Source organism: Lissotriton vulgaris, unplaced genomic scaffold (assembly GCF_964263255.1).
Source record: "Lissotriton vulgaris unplaced genomic scaffold, aLisVul1.2 SCAFFOLD_341, whole genome shotgun sequence".
NCBI classification, from domain to species: domain Eukaryota; kingdom Metazoa; phylum Chordata; class Amphibia; order Caudata; family Salamandridae; genus Lissotriton; species Lissotriton vulgaris.
In genome coordinates this window covers 1,366,517-1,383,474 of record NW_028243854.1, presented here as the reverse complement: position 1 = coordinate 1,383,474, position 16,958 = coordinate 1,366,517, and the positions used below count along the sequence as shown (strand labels likewise).

The following is a 16,958-nucleotide window of genomic DNA, read 5'->3' as shown; positions in this document are numbered from 1 at the left end:
ATAGACAGCTCTTCAGCCAGTTTTCTTGACATCCTTTTAGTCAGTGTTCCAGGCAGCCCTTTAGACAGTGTTCTAGACATCCTTACAGACAGTGTTCTAGATAGCCCTTTAAACAGTATTCTAGACAGCCCTTTGAACAGTATTCTAGACAGCCCTTCAGCCAGTGTTATAGACAGCCCTTCAGACAGTGTTCTAGAAGTCACTTCAGACAGTGTTCCAAACATCCCTTCAGATAGTGTTATAGACAGCCCATCAGACAGCATGTAGATAGCCCTTCAGACAGTGTTCTAGACAGCCCTTCAGACAGTGGTTTGAAGTGCCCTTGTGACGGTGTTCTAGACAGCCTTTCAGACAGTGTTCTAGACAGCTCTTAAGACACAGTTCTAGACTGCCCTTCAGACAGTGTTCTAGACAGTCCTTCAGACAATGTTTTAGACAGCCCATCAGACAGCATGTAGATAGCCCTTCATACAGTGTTCTAGCCAGCCCTTCAGACAGTGTTTCCAGACAACCCTTTAGACAGTGTTGTACACAGAGTTTTAGTCAGTATTCTAGACAGCCCTTTAGCTGGTTTACAAGATAGCCCTTCAGAGAGTGTTCTAGACAGCCCTTGAGAGAGTGTTCTTGACAGCCCTTCAGACAGTGTTCTAGACAGTCCTTTAGACAGTGTTCAAGACAGCCCTTCAGACAGTGTTTTAGACAGTCCTTCAGACAATGTTTTAGACAGCCCATCAGACAGCATGTAGATAGCCGTTCAGACAGTGTTCTAGCCAGCCCTTCAGACAGTGTTCCAGACAACCCTTGAGACAGTGTTGTACACAGAATTTTAGTCATTATTCCGGACAGCCCTTCAGATGGTGTACAAGATAGCCCTTCAGACAGTGTTCTAGATAACCCTTGAGACATTGTTCTAGACAGCCCTTTAGACAATGTTCTAGCCAGCCCTTCAGACAGTGATATAGACAGCCCTTCAGACAGTGTTCTAGACAGCCCTTCAGAACAAGAACAAAACCTCTCCTAGGTAATACAATCAAACATAGGTAAACATATCCTTCATTTCATATGTATCAGCATTGTCCCAGTCAAAAGTATTTGATAAACAAAATTATCTTTTATTATTAGATAAAAAAGAAAATATATTCATTATACACTGATACCACATTCTTAAAGTTCAATTCATATATTGACATATATACAGGAGAGCCCAAAAACAAAAATGATATTTTGTTTCATTCAATCAACCAGTGGCACCAGACATCCTCACAAGCATCAAGCAAACCATACACAATACAAACTCAGTGAAGCAATTAAGACAAACAAAAATAATACTACTCTAATTAACATAAACAACAAAACATCAAAATAGGGGCACCGACGTGCGTTTCGGAGTGTGACCCATGTCCACAGTTCCTTCGTCAGGGCCCAATGGGTACAGCTCTGTACAGGCGGAACTTTCCTTAATAATGTGGGTCATTCAGGGAGGTGCAGCAGAACATATAGGGGCTCAATCTCATAATTCAATGAAAAGGAATGAGTCATCTGTAAGGGACAACGAGATAAATTCAATATTGTATACTTTAAATAAAAAGATAATAAAAAGATAATAAATGTCCCAGTCAAATACTTTTGACTGGGAACATGTTGATACATATGAAATGAAGGATATGTTTACCTATGTTTGATTGTATCACCTAGGAGAGGTTTTGTTCTTGTTCTAGTTTATTCCCTGGTTTCCTCTCCTGGTATTCTCTTACTCAGGGACCCTCTTCTGTACATTGAGTTTCTCTAGACAGCCTTTCAGTCAGTGTTCTAGACAGCCTTTCAGTCAGTGTTCAGGCCAGCTCTCCAGACAGTGATATAGACAGCCCTTCAGACACTTTTGTAGACAGCTCTTCAGACACTGTTTTAGACAGCCCTTTATACACTGTTCTAGACAGCTCCGCAGACGGTGTTCTACAGTGTTCAAGACAACCCTATAGACAGCGTTTTAGACAGCCCTTGAGACAGTGTTCTAGACAGCCCTTCGGACGCTGTTCTAGACAGCCCTTCAGACACTGTTCTAGACAGCCCTTCAGAAAGTGTTCTAGACAGCCCTTAAAACACTGTTCTAGACAGCCCTTCAGACAGTGTTTTAGAAAGCCTTTAAACAGTGTTTCCATAGACAACTCCTTCAGACAGTATTCTAGACAGCCTTTCAGACAGTGTTCTAGACAGCCCTTAAAACACTGTTCTAGACAGCCCTTCAGACAGTGTTTTAGAAAGCCTTTAAACAGTGTTTCTATAGACAACTCCTTCAGACAGTATTCTAGACAGCCCTTCAGACAGTGTTCTGGACAGCCCTTCAGACAGTGTTCTAGACGACTCCTTCAGACAGTGTTCTAGACAGCCCTTCAGACAGTGTTCTAGACGACTCCTTCAGACAGTATTTTAGACAGCCCTTCAGACAGTGTTCTAGGCAGCCCTTCAGACAGTGTTCTAGACAGCCCATCAGACAGTGTTCTAGACAACTCCTTCAGACATTGTTCTAGACAGCCCTTCAGAAAGTATTCTAGAAAGCCCTTCAGACAGTGTTCTAGACGACTCCTTCAGACAGTATTCTAGACAGCCCTCAGACAGTGTTTTAGACAGCCCTAAAGACAGTTTTCTAGATAACTCCTTCAGACAGTATTTTAGATAGCCCTTCAGATAGTGTTCTAGACGACTCCTTCAGACAGTGTCATAGACAACCCTTCAGACAGTGTTCTTTATAGCCCATTAGACAGTGTTCTAGATGACTCCTTCAGCCAGTATTCTAGATAGCCCATCAGACAATGTTCTAGACAGTCTTTCGCACAGTGCTCTAGACAGCCCTACAGAAACTGTTCTGGACAGCCCTTCAAACCGTGTTCTCGACAGTCATTAAGAAAGGATTCTAGACAGCACTAGAGACAGTGCTTTAGACAGATGTTCTAGTCAGCCCTTCAAACAGTGTTCTAGACAGACCTCAGACAGTGTTTCAGACAGTGTTCTAGACATCCCTTCAGACAGTGTTCTAGACCGCTCCTTCAGACAGTGTCTTAGACAACCCTTCAGACAGTATTCTAGACAGCCCACCAGGCAGTGTTCTAGACAGCCATTAAAACAGTGTTCTAGCGAGACCCTCAAACAGTGTTCCAGACAGACTCTCAAACTGTTTTCCAGACAGACCCTCAAACAGTGTTGTAGACAGCCCTTCAGACAGTGTTGTAGACAGCCCTTCAGACAGTGTTCTAGATAGCCGTTCAGACAGTGTTGTAGACAGCCCTTCAGAAACTGTTCTGGACAGCCCTTCAAACCCTGTTCTCGACAGTCATTAAGAAAGGATTCTAGACAGCACTAGAGACAGTGCTTTAGACAGATGTTCTAGTCAGCCCTTCAAACAGTGTTCTAGACCGACCTCAGACAGTGTTTCAGACAGTGTTCTAGACATCCCTTCAGACAGTGTTCTAGATCGCTCCTTCAGACAGTGTCTTAGACAACCCTTCAGACAGTTTTCTAGACAGCCCACCAGGCAGTGTTCTAGACAGCCCTTAAAACAGTGTTCTAGCGAGACCCTCAAAGTGCTCCAGACAGACCCTCAAACTGTCTTCTAGACAGACCCTCAAACAGTGTTGTAGACAGCCCTTCAGACAGTGTTGTAGACAGCCCTTCAGACAGTGTTCTAGATAGCCATTCAGACAGTGTTGTAGACAGCCCTTCAGAAACTGTTCTGGACAGCCCTTCAAACCGTGTTCTCGACAGTCATTAAGAAAGGATTCTAGACAGCACTAGAGACAGTGCTTTAGACAGATGTTCTAGTCAGCCCTTCAAACAGTGTTCTAGACCAACCTCAGACAGTGTTTCAGGCAGTGTTCTAGACATCCCTTGAGACAGTGTTCTAGACCGCTCCTTCAGACAGTGTCTTAGACAACCCTTCAGACAGTATTCTAGACAGCCCACCAGGCAGTGTTCTAGACAGCCCTTAAAACAGTGTTCTAGTGAGACCCTCAAACAGTGTTCCAGACAGACCCTCAAACTGTCTTCTAGACAGACCCTCAAACAGTGTTGTAGACAGCCCTTCAGACAGTGTTCTAGACAGCCCTTCAGACAGTGTTCTAGACGGCCCTTCAGACAGTGTTCTAGACAGCCCTTCAGACAGTGTTGTAGACAGCCCTTCAGACAGTGTTCTAGACAGCCCTTCAGACAGTGTTCTAGACAGCCCTTCAGACAGTGTTCTAGACAGCCCTTCAGACAGTGTTGTAGACAGCCCTTCAGATAGTGTTGTAGACAGCCCTTCAGACAGTGTTCTAGACAGCCCTTCAGACAGTGTTCTAAGCAGCCCTTCAGACAATGTTCTAGACAGCCCTTCAGACAGTGTTCTAGACAGCCCTTCAGACAGTGTTCTAGACAGCCCTTCAGACAGTGTTCTAGACAGCCCTTCAGACAGTGCTCATGAGGACGCCTGCAGTCCACAACTCACCTTCAAACCCCGAGGACTGCCTTATCTTCGGTCTGGCCTGGCTCTCTTGCTGTCGAAATCACGCCCGACGAACCGTCGCCGGCACAGCACCAAACCAGAAATCTAAAATAAAAGAGGAAACACACATGAGCTGCTGCTTCAGCATAAGTAGAGGAGCTGGAAAGAAAATTATGTCAGCCTGACGAAAATTAACAATTTTTATTTCATAAAAATAACTCCTGTCTTTTCACGGATGAAGCACAAACTCTGCGCAGACATGTTTCTGTCTGTAATCGTGCAAGGACAGAGCACCCTTCACCAGGCCGTGCTGGGAAGAGACAGGGTGAACTGCAAGGCTGCCAAGACAGGACACCTTTCTGTTGGTACCACTGTTGCCCTTTGCTGGCACTGCCTTTTACTCGTCTTCTTACAAAGACAAACGGTTTATGGGCGCACATCAGTGGTAGCCAGGGGAGGAAGCCGCTAGCCACGGACTGCCTGGCATGCAGGGATGCTACATGGGCACGCATCAGGGCTAGGAGGAGATGGCCCGCCTCCTCGGAGCTGCCCTTTCCAAGTCAGCAGTCACTCTCCCAACTCCGCCCTTTCCAGGACAGAGGCACTCAGTCAGCAGTCACTCTCCCAACTCCGCCCTTTCCAGGACAGAGGCACTCAGTCAGCAGTCACTCTCTGTAACCCTGCCCTTTCCAGGACAGAGGCACTCAGTCAGCAGTCACTCTCCGAACGCCGCCCTTTCCAGGACAGAGGCACTCAGTCGGCAGTCACTCTCTGTAACCCTGTCCTTTCCAGGACAGAGGCACTCAGTTGGCAGTCACTCTCTGTAACCCTGTCCTTTCCAAGACAGAGGCACTCAGTCAGCAGTCACTCTCTGTAACCCTGTCCTTTCCAGGACAGAGGCACTCAGTCAGCAGTCACTCTCTGTAACCCTGTCCTTTCCAGGATAGAGGCACTCAGTCGGCAGTCACTCTCTGTAACCCTGACCTTTCCAGGACAGAGGCACTCAGTCGGCAGTCACTCTCTGTAACCCTGTCCTTTCCAGGACAGAGGCACTCAGTTGGCAGTCACTCTCTGTAACCCTGTCCTTTCCAAGACAGAGGCACTCGGTCAGCAGTCGTTCTCCGTAACCCTGTCCTTTCCAGGACTGAGGGACTCGCAGTCTGCGGGGCATCGGTAGCCACTGTCCATAACCCTGTCCAAGCTCCTCTGGGTAATGCAACACCGCCCTGGTCCTTTCTCCTCCTAACCGGCCAGACAGAACAAGAGCGGACCCTGAGCTCCATCATCGTCTCCAGCCTGGAGCCGTCCTGCAGAAGACCCACTGAAGCCCGCCTGAAGATGGGTCGGAATGAGCTGAAACAGTATCACATGCAGGGGAGCCACTCCTCCCTGGGCAAGGAACGCGTGTACGGGGTCTTGGGCATTAGAGCTCATCCTTGGGCCTGCAGACCCCTGGAGACATGGCGCCAGTTCAGGGGGTCTGCAGACCCTTGGGCTTCTAATAATTATTTACGTCGATAATCATAATTATTTTGAGGTCGGTGGTAGAGCCAGATCTAATTATAAGGACACAGACCTCTTACAGGCTCAAGAGTCTGACAACCGAGTTACCAGCAGGTGACACAAGTCCATAGTATCCGGGCTTCCCTCACAGACCAGGAGGTCGGTGGTAGAGTCAGGTGTGAGTATAAGGACATAGGAGTCTTAGAGGTTCTAGCACTACACAACAGTTACCAGCAGGTGGCAGAAGTCCAGCCTCTCCTGCTACAAGCTCAGAGCTGAGGGGGTACTGCAGACGCCCCCTTAGGCTCTGAAGAGCACAGACCCCTTCAATGAATCAACCCCCACAACCCGGGGCCTCTGTTTGCACCGGTGCTGCATGCTCGGGTCTCACTGATTCGAGAAAGACGGTGGCAGTGGCCCATGGATTATTGCAACGGCCTGATGGCCGGGATTAAAAAATCCACGTTGAAAACATGACAGAGTGTGCAACATGCGGCGGCCAGATTGGTCCTTAAATTACCAAGGAGGTCCTCCGCCTCGGCGGCACTCAGGAGTCTACACTGGCTGCCTTTGCACAAGAGGATTCTATTCAAAATCCTGCTGACAACTTTTAGAGCCCTTAATAAAACAGGTCCTAAGTACCTCTCAAGACGCTTCACCCGGTATGACCCCCCAAGAAGTCTGAGATCCTCAGGCGGAAACCTGATTTCCATCCCCAGATTCCATTATAAAACGAAGGGGGAAAGACTCCCTCCGTGCTGGCCTCAAAGGCTTGGAATGTCATGCCCAAAGAACTCAGACTCCTAGCCCATGAGAATGCTTTTAGGAAACAACTGAAAACTTGGATTTTTATTCTATCTGATGTCTTTGTAATGGCTTCCATCTAGTTCCCATCACTTGACAGTACATTATTTCAGCGCCAGGAGGCTCCTTTCGGAGCGACAGTAAGCGCTTTACAAATACCCACTACAAATACAGAGCACAGTCATCCTGTGTGCAAAGCCCTGAGAGGAGGGCCTCAAGGTTGAGAACATCTCACAGGACCAGGCCCCCCTCAAGAGGCAGAAGCGTCACCACCTGCAGCCTGTAAACTCTCAGGTGACCAGGGCTCGAGTCGGGGTACCACGCGGGTGGACGGCGTCCCCCCACTTATTTTACCGGGTGGAAGCTGTCCCCCCTGCCACACAGCTGGACTTCACTCTTTGGCCTCTCTGGGATGATACCGAAGCTCACAGCACGCTGCTCACGCACTGACTCACTGACTTCTCAGATGCAATCGCATCTAAGGGTTAGCGCGGGGAGGCAATGAGCTCGATGGTGCAAGCCACCTTTTGTGGCGTCACTTCCTGTTGGGACGTCACTTTCGGTGACAGCGTCCCCCTACCTCTTTTTTTAGGACTTGTGCCCTACAGGTGACACAAATGCTACAGGCTCAGGAGTGAGGCCGAGCTCACAGGCCCGGGCCTCCACCACCCGTCAGCACAGGGACGTCACAGACAGCGGCATTAAGGATGGAGTTACATCTACGAGAACAATCCAGTGTACAAAACCGTGCACACAGGGGCTGAACCCAGACCGTGCACACAGGGGGTGAACCCAGACCGTGCACACAGAGGCTGAACCCAGACCGTGCACACAGAGGCTGAACCCAGACGGTGCACACAGAGGCTGAACCCAGACCGTGCACACAGAGGCTGAACACAGACCGTGCACAGAGAGGCTGAACCCAGACCGTGCACACAGAGGCTGAACCCAGACCGTGCACACAGAGGCTGAACCCAGACCGTGCACACAGAGGCTGAACCCAGACGGTGCACACCGAGGCTGAACCCAGACCGTGCACACCGAGGCTGAACCCAGACCGTGCACACCGAGGCTGAACCCAGACCATGCACACAGAGACTGAACCCAGACTGCACACCAAGGCGGAACCCAGACTGCACAGGGCCCATGGGAGCCGGTCATCAGAGCTGGCCTGATGTAACCTGTGCCGGGGAGCAGCTGAGTCAGTGATTTTTGGGGGGATCGAGATGGGCTGTTTCCATGAGGAACAGGGTCTGTGCTGACGTGCATTGGGGGGCCTCTGTCTAGAGCGACACAGAGGGCAACACGCTGGAAGCCATGTTTGGAGAGTTGGCATGCTGCATGTTTAGAGTCCGGCCGTTCACCAGTCACGTCATCAAGTGACCGATGCCCGTGCACTCAGCCCACGAGGCGCCAGCACATGAACAGGACGAGCCAAGCCTTGGCCAAGCCAAGGCTCCGGCTTGGCTCTAGGAGTCCAGGCGAGAGCCAAGCCATGAACACTCTTGGCATGGACATCAGACAAGCACATTCTAACAATATGGCACAGTTGCTTCACAATAAAAACAAAACACATTATTACTTAACACGTGGAAGTTGTTCCCCTTAGTACATCAGAATATATCACTGCAGAGACAGATACTTATCAAACGTGACTGTTTTTAAAGGTGACATTCGAAACATTACTGGCTCACCCCCACCCTCAAGCCATTGGTAAGTTTCATCTTTTACTCTACGCTCAACGCGAGAAAAACCGACGTAGAAATATCAGGCCTGACTCAGGACCTCCAGACCCAACTACCAAGCCAAGAATGCATTCATCTGAGGGGTGTCACACCCCAAACCCCCCACCCGAGCCTCGTGCATGTTCCAATGATTACCCCCTGTAAGCCGGGTTACATCAATCTTACAGGCTCAAGTCTCCGACAGCGGTTATCGCTCAGAATAAATAGATCTTCCAGGTTCAGCTTTACAATTCGAGCTATCCTTGCGGGAACACAGGCTTTACAGGCACAAGAAGAGACACCCGTCAGCGCATGCAGACCTTATAGACAGCGGAGCTAAAAGCACAAACTCTGGTGAGATGCATCTACCTCCCTTACACACTGAGGGGCAGATTTACGAGCCCTATGCGCTGCCGGATTGTCACTTTTGTGACATTCCGTTGGCACACAGGGCTTAGCCCTATCTACAAGGCAATGATAAGCCGACCTGGTGGCTTTTCATGGCCTTGTAGATATGGAGCTTGGCGAGGCAGCCCAAGTCGCTGCGATGCTTTACTCTGCTTGAAAGAGGCGTTCCATGGGCGTTGCGGCGCGTGTTCCCACTCGACACCCTTGGAATGTTTCGCTGCCCCAGATTCACACCATCAGGTAAACCTGGCAGCACCGAAACCTTGCAGCTCCCTAGAGCGCGCGTGACAAGGAGAAATGTCTTGTTGTTCGTCTTTCCTCGCGTGCGGCACACTTAGAAAGAGGAAAATGCCCTTCATGATTGTTTTTGTGTAGCACGGTTTCGCTTCCTGCACAAAAACAATTGTGGCCACAACACAGGCACACTGGCACCATGATGCAAGCGCACCTACGTTGGTGTCTGGCTCAATATGCATCAGCACTGGTGAACGGACACGAATGCACGGTGTCTTGTAAACACGCTGCATTCCTGTCCTTTGGACTTGGCGTAAGGTAACGGAACAAAATAATTCACAATGCTGCCCCACGCCAATTCCTTCTAAATATGCCCACAGGTCCTCATTCATAAACTTTTGCCACCGGCCAGTGCCCAAGCGTTCCTGCTGCACTGCCGGACATCGAAAGGAAATGGCACGAATGTGTCATATCTATAAGATACGGCGCATTCCTGTCCTCTGTTTCTGCGCTGGCGCAACAAATGGCTGCCATGCAGCAAGGCAGGCACCCTGCACCCTGACCTTCCTTCACATAAACAACTCTCATGCCACACCTGGGAGGCGTCGGCTTTGATGCAATCCCAGGTTTACAGCTTGTTGTAAATCTCCAAATGTGTCAAATGCCTTGAGTGTGACAGGGGAACACCCACCGTGACGCCCATGACACCCTCCTCATTGCAGCCCGCGCGCCCATGACACCCTCCTCATCGCAGCCCGCGCGCCTCATGGCACCCTCCTCGTCGCAGCCCGCGCGCCACGCCGAAGCCTAGCTCATCTGTTCAAGCAGGCTTATCCGGGCCAATGTTGTCAATAACACCCCTCGGGATCTCCCCTGATCATTTTCCAGTTCCTGCCCCCCTCCCCCTTGTCACCTGAGTAATCGATACGCTGGGCTGGGAGTCTCAATCGGCGCTTGATTGATGGTGACTGCGGGGGGAGGGGTCTAAGCGCCTGTAGGAGCTGGGAGAGGCCAGTGGTGTCTCCACTGACTGCGGCTGCCTGAGGTGGGGGCCCCAGCTGGGGAGGCCCCTTCCCGCAGAGGTAATGAAGGATCGATCGGTGGAAGTCATTGATCCCGGGTGATTAGAGTGGATGCCACGCGCAGGTGGGCTCTCATTACCCAGATCTGAGTGGGGCTGCGTAAAGCTGTCACCGTCTCCGGAGAGCCCGGGGGCACCCCAGGACATCAGAAGGGACAGTGTCATGGGTCTCTGCATACACAGTGCACCGTGCGTCAAGTTTTATTTGGGTGGGCCAAGGGTGCATTTGGGTCGGCCACTGCGTGCCCAATTTGTTGCTTCTCGTGGTAGCCTACAAGCCCTAGATTACATAATATTTACTTGCAAACAGTCACCATGATACAACGGATCCATTCTGTGTGTATGCAGAGCATGTGGAGAGTCATTTGAAAGTAAGAGCGATGTCTGGACCTAAGTGCAAACCCTCAAATTCCATCAGGCCTGGCTTCCACACAATAGCTTCCAGGCCCGATTATCCACTTTTCTACCGTCCCTCTCCGGGCACCTTATCTCAAAGCTGGCCTTGGGCCCCAGCCCCATATCAGCCACCATCCACCTCCACTTTCATTATTCCCGGTAAAAACATTAGTAAAATTCCCTTGAAACTTAAAACATTGAATGTAGCAATAAATATAATTAGCACGCACTTTAAAATATTTCCCACAGTTGCCCCAATGACCTGACTGCTAATTAAATAAATAAAAACAGAAAGGCCATGACAGGGTCGGCTTCAGCCCTGGTGCAAAAGTCTTTTTTGGTGCTGCACCAATACCCTCTGTCTCCACAGATACCATGACTACCACCCTCCACCAGTGCCCCTCATCTCTCCTAGTCCCCTCTCATATGCATTTCATTTCTTGTATAGCGCTACTCATATCAGTGTAGGGTGTCACAGTACTTTACATCACACACATTAAACAGAGACAATGAAGCATAGAAACATGTAGATCAGTCTGCAGGGAATGTCTCATAAGCCAAAGAGGATTAGAAGGTGTAGGAATCACGTCACCCATACTGGTGGGCAGTATATTTTAAGAGGGTTTGGGATAGGGAAGCACAAACTCAGGATTTAAAGCACACCCCGGTGTTTCGGGGTTGGGTTTACTAATAAAAAAGTATATCAGCCCAAACTCTTTTTAGCAAAATTAAAATAATGAAAGACTGTGGAAGTTCTAACTATATAGCAACAGAAATAAAGTGAAGTTCTAACTATACCATTCATGTTTGTGTGCAGCTCTTTGATGACAGTTCATTGGTCACTGTCCTATGTTAGGATTGTAACTTCTGAACTGCAAGTAACACAAGGATCTCTGTGACAAAGGCAGTAACCCACTGAGCTATCCACATAATATACAGCGTATCTGTATTTCAAAACTACCAACAGACAAAGGACTGCCCTCCAGCAGGATCATTAATCGCCAGTTACCTGGGCATTTTTATTGTTGTCTTGCGTCCATGGCCATGATAATGAAAGCAACATAAAGTATGTGCCCTGCTGGGCCTTTGCAGATTTAAAAATAAGAACAAATAGTAACACATTCTCTTACCTACTTGGTTAGTCAAACTTTGTGTCACGGCCTCATCTGATAAGCAGCTGCAGTGGCCAGGAAAGGTGAGTCACAATAAACAAACTTCTTTTCTCCAGCGCTGAATATACATCAGGATGGAAGTTACTCAGTGCCAAATAAAGAATTTGTCCCCTTCACCATCCCCTTAGACAAAACCATCCCTCTAAGGAAAGTGAAGGATAGATCTAAACACTCAGCTCCCTGGTACTCCAAGGAACTATGCCAGCTGAAATTGTGCTGTAGACAAGCTGAGAGAACGTGGAGGAAGCATTACACAGAGTCAGACAAAACTCATCTAAAGCAGTCGCTCCAGGTTTATAAGGCACAGATCAAAAGCGCCAAAGCTAAATACCTAGAGGACATGCTAACTCAGTCGGCTAATATGTCCCAAACCCTGTTTAAAATTGTCAACAATCTCTCCAACCCTGCCTGTGCCACTAATTGTATCCCTGCCTCACAGGCAGGGATACAATTCCTTTGTGATTCCTTGGCCTCTACCTTTGAGGACAAGATCACTGTCATCTTAGCTGGACTTTCTGTACCAAATGTCCCTAACACTCAGGCTACTGCAGAGCCATTACTTACACAGACTTCATCTGATAGGGGGGAACGCCCCCATGCATACTGTGCTGTCTAGTTTTACCCCCCTTCATATGAAGATTTTTGTATTATGGCTAACAGCGCAGCATCAGGCTCTCCGCTTGATCCACTACCTCACAAGTTTTGGAAGCTGTTTCAGGCTGAGCTTTTCCCTTTTTTGTATTCGATCTGTTGCCAGTCTTTACGTACTGCCACTGTTCCCGACAGTTGGAAACTGGCAGTGGTATCTCCTCTATTAAAAAAAGCCACTCTTGATCCTCTCTGCCCTGCGAACTATAGGCCCATCTCCTTACTGCCTTTTCCAATAAAAATTCTGGAAAAGCTTGTAACCAAGTCTCTCTCCCACTTTATTGAGGAGAATGCCTGCCTAGATGTGGCCCAGTTCGGCTTTCGACCAGCACATGGTACAGAATCGGCACTGGTAGTTGTTCGGGATTACCTACGTTCACAAGTCGACAGTGGTCGAGCGCCATTTTTGGTCCTGCTCGACATGTCGGCCGCGTTCGACACGGTGAACTATTCTATACTGATCAGGAGACTGGAGGACAGTGGGGTGGTTGGTACAACTCTGGACTGGTTAGTCTCCTACCTCCATAACAGACACCAAGTAGTGACTCTGCTGTCCGATATTAGAATGGTTGGTCAAGGTGTTCCCCAGGGCTCAGCCATCAGCCCCATCTTGTTTAACCTCCACCTCTGCCCCCTGCTCAAGTTGATTAAATCTTTTGGTATCACGGTAATAAATTATGCAGATGATACGCAACTTATCTTCTCTTTTGAAGGTAAGGATGTTGTCTCTACTGAGACCTTCCATCACTGCATGCTGGTCACGGCGGAGTGGCTAAGGGAGAATTCCCTCCAGTTTAATGGATCTAAAACAGAGGTTCTACACTGTTCATTAGACAAAATCCCGCGCCCTTTGCCTGTTGACTTTTGGCTCTCCACCACTACGGTCACTGTCGAGTCAGCTGACGCAGCTCGCAATTTGGGAGTACTTTTTGGTCCTCATCTACAACTGGACGCTCATGTGAATTAGACTATTTGCACCTGCATGATGACTTGTTGTTCTTCAGAATAAATTTAATTGGTACTCGGCAGCTAGGCCCTTACGTTTCTCCTCTGCCTTCTTGGTTGGGGTCCCTCGTATTCAGCGGATGCGAATGGGTGGCCGTTCCTTCAAATTCACTGCCGCTAAATTGTGGAATGCTCTCCCACTTTCTTTAAGGAAGTTGAATGAGCTGACTCATTTCAAAAAGGGTCTGAAGACCCGCCTCTTCCCTAGGGCTGTGTGATTCTCCTCTGCTTGTGCCGCAATGTTGGAGTCAAAGCACCAGGATACCCTTTGGGTGACAGTTTGCGCTATACAAGTATGCCATACATACATACATTGTACCTGCATGACACAACCCACCTTCCAAAAGGAGTTGGGTGATTGGGGATGGCTGTGAGAAACAGCCCAGGCCCAATCACACAACTCCCAGAAAGGAAGTAAAACAACCCTCTGCGGTACCCTCGGCTCCTCCCGCCGTCCCTCGCAGCCTCAAGGGACTGTCACCTTTACTTACCGCTGCGGGGACCTCCGACGAGCGTCAGCGCCAGGACATGCCTGCCTGCCCGGGGGCAGTGGAGGGGAGGGGGAGAGGCTGCCAGGACTGGGGGAGCGCTCAGTCTGTGGGGGAGAGGAGGAGGAGCCGGACTGTCCCGCACCACAGACACCCGCACAAGCAAGGGGAAGGAAACGGTTGAGACGCAGGACGGCTCGCAGCAGGGTACAAGGGTGGAGAGACCGTCGCCTCCAGCGCTGCAGGGCGCAGCAGGCGGGGTGTATATACCCTTTCTAGGGCTGGTAGGCACAGAGAATAGCTGCAGGGGATATACCCTCTCCAGTGCTGGAGGGCACAGCGGACAGGTACAGGGGTATATACCCTCTCTAGGGCAGGTGGGCACAGAGGATAGCTGCAGGGGGTATACCCTCTCCAGCACTGGAGGGCACAGCGGGCTGGTTCAGGGGTATATACCCTCTCTAGGGCAGGTGGGCACAGAGGATAGCTGCAGGAGGTATACCCTCTCCAGCGCTGGAGGGCACAGCGGATAGGTACGGGGGTATATACCCTCTCTAGGGCAGGTGGGCACAGAGGATAGCTGCAAGGGGGTATACCCTCTCCAGCGCTGGAGGGCACAGCAGGCGGGTTCGGGCTATATACCCTCTCTAGGGCCGGTGGGCACAGAGGATAGCTGCCGGTGGTATACCCTCTCTAGGGCTGGAGGGCACACAATTCTGTCTCTGTGATACCTGTTAAGGCTTTATCCATTCATCCCCTTAATGAAGGTCTATCTGCCATGGCGGGAATTATCCCACCAGCCAGAATGGATGCTGCGTTGGACGTGAACGCACTGAATCTCAGATAGACCTCAATAAGGGCATGATTGGATAAAGCCTTAAGAGGTATCACAGAGTCTTCCAAGAGAATGGAAATTGGAGCCCTAATGAAGTCCAATGTGGACGAAACGTGTCGGCTGGATTGTCCATTGTAATGGTTTCTTAGATGCAATACCTGGAAAATTGTTGAAAAAACACAAATTGGTTGTTCATTGAAGACTGCCTACGGACTTTTCTTGAAGGATACAAACATTGAAGCAATAAGCTCGTGAACATTATGAATAAGCGCTCCTTTCTGTAAAGGTGGCTGTGGCAGACAGCATTGCTTTTCAACCTGTAAGCTACTGGACTCGTCTTTGGTCAACGCCGGATCTTTTGGAATACCAAAAGGGCCTGAAGGACATTCTAAGTCTGATGACTTGGAACAAACTGCAGTGGTGTAGAGATACAGAGCCCACTCGAAAAGCAATTGGCTGTTCAGACTTGTGGTCTCACCCTGAAAACATAACCAAATCTATACTGCCATTGGTAAAAAGGAAATGCTGGGATTTTATGTGGCAAAAACCTGCAGACGCAAGTAGTGCCTTGTTGACTAAATACGTGGCATTAAAGGCGGACCCTGGATGGGAACCTCACATTGATATGATTTTTCCATGGAAGCGGCTCTTTTTCTCAGCTTCTGGCTCGGCGCTTTGTAGATCCACCCATATACCGAATCTTGGTCTACGGGCTACGGTAGGAGAGACGGAATGTGTGACTGCTCCCTATGTCGCCAAGAAACGTTCATGCACTTTTTGTTACTCTGTAGTAACTCCTGGTCTCTTCGTAGAACTTATGTTCACCCTTTGGTTTTAAAATATGGTCCGAGAAGCTGTAAGGTTGCTCTCTTACTGTGTTTCAGAACAGACCACCCCGGAATCTACCAGGCCATAGATTCATATATATACATCGCCTAGAAAGAAGACGACTGGCTGTACCAGAGGCAACAGAGAGCCTGCTTCTCAAAATTCTGAGCAAAGGAATACTGACGTTTTTTTTACTTTTACAGTCCTAGGTTGTCTCTGATTGGCGTACGAGTCGGATACTGGATTATTTTAAATTTTTAGTTTATATCAACTGCTGCCATTGATTCAAATTGCTTTTGCACATTGCTGGATGGAAACGTTTCTTGGTAATCGCTTTGTATTAATTTATATATTGTACAGATACGTACGTTTCATCAATGACTTGTATTTTGCAAGGGTGCACTTTTATACAATTCATGGCAATATCCCTTTGTTAGCAGGCTACACAGCTTCCATATTTATTCATGAAGCATTTATTAGCAGGCTATCTTATTCAGACAACATTTGCACTGCACGCAGCACTTTATCTGCTATTATAAGATCTCATAAGTCCCTTTTAAATAATTCTATTTCTGTGCCAGAGCGGCATTTCTGTTTTCCTGTGCCTGTGAGTGTTTTTTTTTTACTCATAACCTTTGAAATCATTGGGGAAATGAACCAGAGTGATTCAATATATTTTTTTTATTTTTTTTTGTATTAATAATATATGTTTATTATTGGACAGCTTTTCTGTATAGCTGAACCAATAAACTTGAAGTTGAAGTAGAAGTAACAAATCCCCAAGCTCTATCCCCCCAACAAGACTTCACACACCCAGATCCGATCTCTGCCTGCATGACTGAAGTCGCGAGGTGAATGAAATCCAACTGCCTCCAGCTCAACACAGACAAAACGGAAGTAGTCATCTTCGGTAAAGCACGTGGCTCTTGGACGGCATGTGCCGAACTCGGGCTCAAGCAAAGAACCTTGGACTAGTGATCGAGAATCAACTCGCCAAGACTGGCCAAGTGAACAGAGAGTCCGCCTCCTACTCACACGCACTCAAGGTGCTGAAAGAGAGCTTCAAACGGCTCACGGCCAACACTCACAGAACCGTCACCCAAGCCCCCATCACCAGCTGGACAACAGCAACACACTCAACGTTTCCTGCCGCTAAAAGCGGCCATAATTTTAACGCAGTTCCTTGATAATATGCCCCCGATCCGGTGCTCGCGCAGCCTCCTACCTCCGTTTTAGAGCCGGGGTCACCCGGCCCCTGCACATCACAGCCACCTCCTCAGCTTCAATTCCACAAGTAACTAAAAGGCTCTTCGCTGTGACCCAAAAAAGTATCTTTAGTTTACGCTTGTAGTTTTCAA

At 48.8% G+C, this 16,958-nt stretch overlaps 1 protein-coding gene across 1 annotated transcript in view; it reads right to left on the bottom strand.

The window, feature by feature from the left end:
* The window catches only part of LOC147668220 (neuroligin-3-like), a gene marked incomplete at its 3' end in the record, with an annotated part of 513,603 nt that overhangs the window by 286,290 nt on the left and 210,355 nt on the right, over positions 1-16,958 (bottom strand). Inside the window, exon 2 of the mRNA XM_086948693.1 lies at positions 4,478-4,579. The remainder of the gene's footprint in view (positions 1-4,477; positions 4,580-16,958) is intronic.